This window comes from Choloepus didactylus, chromosome 9 (assembly GCF_015220235.1).
Source record: "Choloepus didactylus isolate mChoDid1 chromosome 9, mChoDid1.pri, whole genome shotgun sequence".
Lineage (NCBI taxonomy): Eukaryota > Metazoa > Chordata > Mammalia > Pilosa > Megalonychidae > Choloepus > Choloepus didactylus.
In genome coordinates this window covers 125482010-125490880 of record NC_051315.1, presented here as the reverse complement: position 1 = coordinate 125490880, position 8871 = coordinate 125482010, and positions in this window count along the sequence as shown.

The window sequence follows — 8871 nt, the reverse complement described above, 5'->3', positions numbered from 1 at the left end:
CCCCCCGATTCAGCTCAGACACCCTGGGGCCCAGGTCTGGGGTCGGGGAGCCAAAGGACACGAGCAGAGGGTGCAAGGGCCGTGCAGGGACAGCCCCCACAAAGGGGAGCTGGGGGGCTCGGGGGGGGCCATCCTTCGGCACCCACACCTGCGGGGTCAGCAGCGCCTCACCTCTTTGGGGTCTAGTGGGCACCAGGGAGGCCATGCCTCGGCCCCTGGCCTTCGGACGCGCCTGTCCCTGTGTGAGTGTGGCCAGTACGTGTGAACGGCCGTGTGCGCAGCGAGCGACCTGGGGCAGTGCGACCCTCAGGATGAGCCAGCTGCCTGGGAGAGCAGCGCGGCCCCTCCACAGGCTTTTAAGATAATTGCCTGCGGCCCCGAGCAGGAGCTGTCTGCCTGCTGGCCGCCCCTGCCCCGTCCCCTGCTGCCAAGGGGCATGTCTCTGTCGCTCAGCGGCGCCTGGGGCACCTGTGCTGCCTTTGGGAGGGGAGCCGGGGTGGGGGAGGCCGGGCCGGGGCGTCCCCACGGGTGGCCTGAGGCTGGGGGTGGCGGGTGGTGGGTGGCTGATTGAAGCGGTAATTGCAGGCAGCAGGCCCCAGCTAATGCATGCTATGATTAAGCCCCATTACCGAGGGAGGCAGCTCAAGCACGGGGGCGGGGGTGGGGAAGGTGCACTGTGTGGGGGCCGCGCCCAGGCTGACTGACAGCCTTCCCCCCAGGGAGGGGGCCAGGCGGCCACTACCAGCTTCGCGGTCCCCTCCCCCTCCAGAGCTGCAGCTGATAGCAGCTGCCAGGAGAGCCGACCCCAGAGGCCGGAGTGACCCTCCCCCCACCAGGCACACGCGGCCACCTCTGGACAGTTGTCTCCAGCCCCCCACCCCCACTCAGTTCTCTAGGGACCCAGCCCAGTTGGTGAGCAGCAACTTCCTGCCATTAATCTTGGGGTACCCATGGTGTCAGAGAGCCCCATATCTTTGGGTTGCAGGGGCCAGGCCGGCTGCAATTGGGCAGCTGACATCAGGGACCCCAGTCCCACTCCACCCAATCTAGAGCCACAGAGCCACTCGGGACCCCACAGGCCCACTGGCCATGGCTGGAGAGGGTCTTGTGCAGCTCCGGTCTGTGGGGACGGGCTCAGCATCCTTCATTTTATGGAAGCCCAGAGAGGTGCCATGACTTTCCCAGGGACACACAGCAAGGGCTGACTTAGACCCTGTGTTACCCGAGCATCCTAGCTTGGCCACTTCCCAGCTGTGTGACTTGGTGACAGCCACTTAAACTCTCAGGGCCTCAGTTGCTTCCTGTGTAAATGGGGATAAAATTAGCACCTACTCCCAGGATTGTTGAAGGATTAACTGAGATAATTTAGCACTTACAGCTCAGGGCTCAGCCTGGAGGTCAACCACGAGGGTTCTTGGCACTGGGAGGCAGAATTCTAAGAGGGCCCCCCCAAGGTTACCAGCCTCTGGTGTACACACACTTGCCAGGTATTCTGTTGAACACAAGTCTGGGCATTATTATGAAAGCATACTGCAGATGTAATTAAGCTTCCAAATCATCTGACCTCAAAATATAGAGGTTGCCAGGGTGGGTCTGACCTAAGCACCTGAGCCCTTTAAAAGCAGGTTGTCTCTCTAGCTACTCGCAGGAGAGAAGTCAGGCAGATTGGAGGGTGAGGAGGACTCGCTGTGGGGAGAGTCCCCACTGTTGGCTTTGGGGCTGGAGAGGGCCACGTGGCAAGGGATAGTCTCCAGGGGCTGCAGCAGCCCCCAGCTGACAGCCAGTGAGGTGATGGGGCCTCGGTCCCACAATCACGAGTGTTCTAGTTTGCTAATGCTGCCAGGATGCAAAACACCAGAGAAGGATTGGCTTTTATAAAAGGGGGTTTATTTGGTTACACAGTTACAGTCTTAAGGCCATAAAGTGTCCAAGGTAACACATCAGCAGTTGGGTACCTTCACTGGAGGATGGCCAATGGAGTCCGGAAAACCTCTGTTAGCTGGGAAGGCATGTGGCTGGCATCCGCTCCAAAGTTCTGGGTTCAAAATGGCTTTCTCCCAGGACGTTCCTCTCTAGGCTGCAGTTCCTCAAAAATGTCACTCTTAGTTGCACTTGGGATATTTGTCCTCTCTTAGCTTCTCCGGAGCAAGAGTCTGCTTTCAACAGCCGCCTTCAAACTGTCTCTCATCTGCAGCTCCTGTGCTTTCTTCCAAGTGTCCCTCTTGGCTGTAGCAAGCTTGCTCCTTCTGTCTGATCTTATATAGTGCTCCAGTAATTTAATTCAGATCCACCCAATGGGTGGCCAACACCTCCAAGGAAATTATCCAACCAGAGTCATCACCCACAGCTGGGTGGGGCGCATCTCCATGGAAACACTCAAAGAATCTAATCAAAACTGATAACGTCTGCCCACACAAGATTACATCAAAGATAATGGTGTTTGGGGGACACAATACATTCAAACTAGCACAATGAGGAACTGGATTCTGCCACAACCAGTGAGTTTGTAAGAGCTCCCCAGCCCCAGATGCCATCCTGGCCCGCCCCTCATTTCAGCCAACTGAGACACTGAGTGAGAACTCAGCCATTGCAGGCCTGGGCTTCTAACCCACAGGAACTGTGAGATAATAATAAAGTTGTGTTGCTTTAAGTTGTTAAGTTTGTGGTAATTTGTTACACAGCAATAGAAACCTTGGACCCCTCTTTGGGAGCTCTGATAGATGGCCCTGGGCGATAGATGCCAGGTGGGGAGCTTGGCCTCAGGCTGAGGGCAGCCCCGGGCGCCTGCCCAAGGGGCTGGAAGGGGCCAAGGGGGGCAGAAACTTGGCGGCCAGGCTTTCTGGGCTGGGGGGGCCCTGGTGTCCTGCCGCCTGTCCTCACATCTGACCCTTGACCCCATCCAGGGATGGCTGGGGGGCTCCCCTCTGTCCACCCTCCCGGCCCACACCCTGGGGTGGGTGGTGGGAGGCAGAGGGGGGCGTGGACACTCACAGTCAAGCACAGGTGTCGGATGGGAACGCCAAACCCTGTGCTCTTGTCGTCTGTCCCACGGTGCTGTCCTCCAACAGGCCCCACCCAGACCCCCCCCCCCCACTCCTCCCCCTCCTCCCCTCTGCTGCCCTGCTCTCTCTCCTACAAGGGACAATTAGTGGCTTCAGCTTTAATTAGCTAACGATCCCCTTCAGCTCCAATCACTTGACATGATGGCGAGGCAGGGGAGGGGACCTCAGGCCCAGGGGCTCCGTGAGGCAGGGAAGAGGCGCTGGCTTCCCCGGACAATGCCTGGCCCAAGCCCACCCCTCCTCGTAGTCACAGGCAATGGGCCTGTGGGTCCCCGGTGGGGACTGTGGGGTCCGCCTTCCTACCCACCCCAGCTCCGTGGCCTTGTTTCTTGAGCAGGCGCTGAGCTATCTGTCATGACCTGTCCATCAGGCGATGAGCCCAAGGGGGTAGCGGCCTGCAGATCCTGGACCCTTCTGCCGCCCCTCTCTTCCCTGTCCCCTCCGATTCCCCCCAGCCCACCTTGGCTCTGTTACTCTGCCCCCCACCCCCACCCCCAAATCTCTTCCTTGTAGCTGAGGCCCTGACAGGCGGGCTGGTAGGAAGGACAGGGCAGTGGGAAAATCTGGGGGCTTAACGGAGCTGGGGAACGGACAGTTACCACGAGAACGACCATGCACAAGATAATGTCAGGCAGAGACAAATGTGGTACAGGATGTTCCCAGGGAGACAGAGAGAAAACAGACTGGGCCGCTGCAGACAGGAAGATGCGGGAAGGCCCCATGGAGGTGGGGAAATCTGTCCTGGGAAGGGAGGCCAAGGTCCAGCCTGTGGCCTGAGGCTCCACCCAAGGTCTCTGGGCAAAACCAACCTTGGCACCTGCTCCCCACTACCCCATTTGCCCCGCTCTCCCCAGGCCCTGGATCGGGGCTCTGACCGTCCTGCCTGCCCCCTGCAGAGCTGGTCCTCTCTGCTCCCGGCTCCCGGGAACATGTCCTTGGGCTCGGAAGGTAGCAGACCCCGGTCCGAATCTCCACCTCATTACTTATTAGCTGGGCGAACTTGCACAACTGTCCTTCTCTGGGCCTCAGTTTCCTCTTCAGCAACCTTGGGCCAATAACAGGCCTCCCTCCTGGGGTTGCCATGAGCGTGGCCCTCAGGAGGGGCTCCCTGCAGCCCACGCTGGGCCGGGTGCACCGGGCTGGGTGCTATGGGGTGCCCACCTCTCCTTGCAAGGAGAAGCCTCAGCAGGCTCCCCCGGGGCGGGGGGTTGCACATCCAAGGGCTTGTCAGGGGGGTCCTGGAAGGCTTGAAATGGGACCTAAAGGAGAGTCAGGAGGCAGAGGGGTGGGCTTGGACCCAGGCCCAGAGGTGGGGAACAGCGAGCGAGGAGCTGGGACGGCAGGCTGGGGGGACGAGGCGTCCACAGAGGGTGTGGCGCCGGAATGGGCAGGGCTGCGGTGGCCCTGGGGTGGGCAGAGGGAAGAGACCCCTTCCTCCAGGAAGGAAGGGAGAGCCAGGGCCGGGACCTGGAGACAGGACAGGGATGGGGAGGCGGTGAAGAAGGAAGCACGACCAAGGCCGAGACGCGAGGGACTGGGCCCTGACATGGGGCAGCGAGGAGAGAGAAGGTGAAGCTGAGCTGGGTTTGGAGGGCGGCAGGGTCCCGGTGCCAGCAGGTGAGGGGGCGGAGACCACGGGGGAACAGGTGGGCCGTGGGGCCAGAGGGCCGAGCAGGGAGCCACAGCAAACCCTGGACACTGCCCCTGGGGATGGAGGAGGAGCAGGAGGCAGGGACCGGGGAGGGCAGGATGGGGCGCGCAGGGAGGCAGGAGGGGAGGTGGGACCCAGACTGCACAGGCGTGGACAGGGCCCCTCAGTCGAGGATGGTGACGTAAACCCTGACGCAGCCACACCGAGGCCTCCTGAGGGGCTGGGGGGTGCCGGCGTAGGAGAAGATCCCCCAGGACGGGGGCCAGGGGAGGCAGCGAGGCACTAAACGATATGTCCCCCATGCCCGTTTATTAAAAAAAGGAAACTGATGCACACACAGGCCCAGAAGCTGACACGGAAGTGGCCTTGGAGCTGGCCCTGGGGAGGACTGGCCAGGAGAGGCCTGGGGGAAGGAGGGACCTCCTCTTTGTCCTGCACATACTTCTGAATGGACTAAATATGTTAAACGAAGAGTGCATTCATATATTCCTAAAATAAAGTTAAAAAATGGATTCAGAGGGGGTAGCCCCGAGCAGAGTCAGTGAAGGGAGGATGGGAGTGAGGGGGTGCCGGGAAGGGGTGACATGGCCCCGCTGTCAGCCGATGGCCCCCTGGGTAAGAAAAGGTGTGTTAGGACCTGAGAGCTTGGGGCAGGTCTGTAGGAGGGGCGCTGGGCCTGGGACACAGCCTGGCGCTGGGGGACGCTTCTCACAGCGGGTTTCCTGAGCTGATCGCAGCCGGCCTGAGGTCTTTCCACATTTAGCAGCTGCTTCCTCTGTGCTGGGGGCTCTGAGCCGCACAGCTGAGCAAGGTGCAGGAAGACAGGGGCCAGACAGTGGCCAGACTTTGCATCCAGTGTCTGGGGAACCCAGAGAGGGCACCCCAGCCTTTGGAGCCGGCCCCTGACCAGCTCTCCAGCCCACGCTCCAGGAGGATGACTGGCACTCGGCCGGCAGAAGAGGTGATGGGGGAAGGATGTTCCCGGCAGAGGGACAGTAAGTGCAAAGGCCCCGAGGTGGGAGAAAATCATTTCTGAGAGACAAAAACAGATCAGAGTGACCAGAGGAAAGAGAGAGGTACAGGGTGGAGACAGAGGGAGACGGGCAGAGAAGGATGGAGAAGAGGCCGCTGTCACACAGGCCACGTTAAGATGTTCAAACTTTTTGAAGGGTGAGGATGGGGGGCTGGCAGCTGGGGGCCTGTGGGGAGGCTGGGGCAGCTGTGGGCACAGCAGGGTGTCAGGACCTAGCAGAGGCGCTCAGCCGGGGGTCAGGACGGCCTTGGGGGGAGCTCTCGAGTCGGGTCCAGCGAGGACCAGGAAGACTGGGGAGGAGACAGACCAGGTTCGGGTGTCCAAGGGCTGCCGGGTGGCGCAGGGATCTGAAAGCGAGTGGGGCGCAGGCTCCGCTCCCCATCCCCCCGCTGGCCAGGAGCAGGCCCCATGGGTACCCCCCACCCTGTCTGGTCATTTGCAACAGGGCAGAGTGGAGGCCCAGGGCTGGGTGGTGGGTACATGGGCCTTTGAGGTGCCCCCAAGATCTGATGTGGGCACCCAGTTTTCCAATGAGAGCCTGAGTTAGCGCGTGGCAGCTGCCCCCAGCCCGGGCTTCCCTGCCCCCTCCCTGCCAGCAGGGCCCCTTGGGAGAATCATTTCATTTCTCAAATTAAAAATCCATTTTGTGTTGTGAATAATAGATGGGCTGAGCCCGGGGAGGACAGCAAGCCGGTTGGGAGGGGTGGGGGGTGTTTTTCAGGGCACAGAAGACACTGCAGAATTGTCAGGGGAGGGGAGAGCAGACAGCTGGTTGGGGGGGTCATTTCCTGGAGCAGACCCCCCTGACCTGAGAAGCAGGCTACAGGTTGGCCGCCATTCTCTAGAGCAAAGCACTTGGCACCCCACTTAGTAAAAGCTCCATACACGTGAGTGTGCACCCTGCTCTCCTCATGCGTGCTCAGCACCCCTCCAATGCTCCCCTTCCCAGATCCAACCCCGATGACACCCCACCTCGCCCTTAACCCCCTCTTGGGTCTCTCTCTCCAAGGCAGCTCTCCCCCCACCCCCACTCCGTTCCCCTCCCTGGCTGGGCATCTCGCCACCTCCCTTGGCTGGGCCCTGCCATGTCCTGTCATTCTCTTGCTCCTCAATCACAAGGTCACCTTGACAATTGGGGGTGTGGTGGGGAGGGCTGGAAGCTTCAAAAGAGAGTGAGGGAGCTGGAGGCCGGAGCCCTGGTGTCCTCCATTCGTTCCCAGCCTCAGCTTCCCTTTCTGAGAAGGAGTGGAGAAGCAAAGGAGGGCGGTGTCTCGGGCCACACTTGATCGCCGGCTGTGCAGGGTGTGTGGGGACTGAGTGGGTCGGGGGGGCCCAGTCCCGACTCCACCAGCAAGCCTTGGTGGCCGTGCGGGGCTGGGGTCAGGTGATGGCGGCGTGGGGCGGGCCCAGATGCTGACTGGAGCGGGGGAGCAGGAGGCGGGCAGGGGGCGGGCGGCGGGGAGGGGGAGGCAGGAGCAGATCAATGCAGCCGGGGGCGGGGAGGACGGCGGGGTGGGGTCTGCGAGCTGACCAGGGCGGGGAGGTGGTGGGAGGTGCGGCCGAGGGCTCCCTGCCCCCCGTGGCCGGAGCAGGAGGGACCCCCGGGAAGATGTGTGGCCTCTATGCCTTTCTGTCGGAAGAGCCGGTTCCCTGAGACAATATCCATTTTTATATTTCTTGGAAATTTCACGGCATTCATTTCGGGGAAAATAAAAGCTGTCATTGCTGGAGAAATGATAACCAATCAGGGCCTGAAAAGGCTGGAAAATTATCCTCCTGGAGACAGAAGGCGTTGGGGAGAAAAATGCAGATTAAAAGCACAAAGAGCCACTTTGCCATCACCCTGCCCTCCCCTCCCCCCCTCAGAGAATCACCATATTTTACATAATTCTACCTATTTGGGCCCAAGAAGAATGCCTGGGACAAGGAGGATCCTGAGATGGTCAGAGATGGAGGCAAAGAGTGTCCAGAGCAGGGACTTAGAGATGGAGAGGAGGAAGGATGGACGGACAGAGGACGGGCAGAAGGGAGTCAGGGCCAGGGGCCAGAAGCTGGGGCTGCCGAGCAGTTCCGAGGGTGGGGGTCACGGCCATGGCGCTTGGAGCCCCTGCCTCATGGCGATTTTTGTCAGATGGGGCTCCATGGCTGCTCAGCCCGATCCCCAGATTGTTGGGGCCTGTCCTGCAGGCTAGAGTCGTCAGTTCCCTGGAGCAGCGTGGCTTTGTAGGGTCCCCTCCTAGGGACCCCGGGTGGAGAGGGTTGAAGTAGGGCAGGGCAGAGAAAGCAGAGACCCCAGAAACAGTATTAGCCATTCAAGACACCTAGAGTTCTCCGCCCCATGAGCAGTGGTGAGCCAGGCAGATGGGGAGCCTGTCCTTCAGGGGCTGGGAGCCTGGGGCAGGGAGACCCCACACCCAAAGAGCAAGTTCAGCTGGGGGTGGGGTGGGGAGGAAGGGTGGATAAATTCAGAGTGCCCCCTACCTAGCCTGTCCTCCCTCCAGTCCACCCAGGAGGGTCCTGGGCCCATCCGAGACCTGGGGCTGCTGGGCTGAAAGGGTGGGTGGGTGGGCTCCCTCCCTCCCTCCCTCCCCTCTCCCTCCCTCCCATACTGCCTCTCCAGTGGGGGGACTCTCAGTGGCTCTCTAGTTCGTTTTCTTCCTCCCCAGGCCAGGGCCTCCCTGAGCAGTGGGAGCTGTGGCCACCCAAGGGGTGGCCGGGGTGGGGGTCGGGTGTTGTCTCAGTCCCACAAGCCCCCCTTTCTAATCAGCCTCTACCAGAGGCTGGGTGAGGGGGAGCAAGGCCAGACCTAGACCAAGATCCCAGGGCGCCATCAGGGAGGGCCTGGGCCATGGGCATGGGGCAAAAGCGGAGGGACAAGGGAAACTTGCCTTTACTGAAATGCTGGGGCGGCCAGAGACATTATTACGGAGCATTCCCATGAGCCTTCCGGAGGAGTCCTCCCTGTGGCAGTGCTCCAGGCCCGTGGGCTCAGGCCCCACGCGCCTCCTCCACTTCAGCCCGTTTTTCTGCGGGAACACCCTCCTGGGATTGGCGGCCACCCTCGTGCTCCCGGGAGGCGGGCCGGACCGGGGCCCCCGACCCGGAGCCTGCGCACCCCCCCGGGA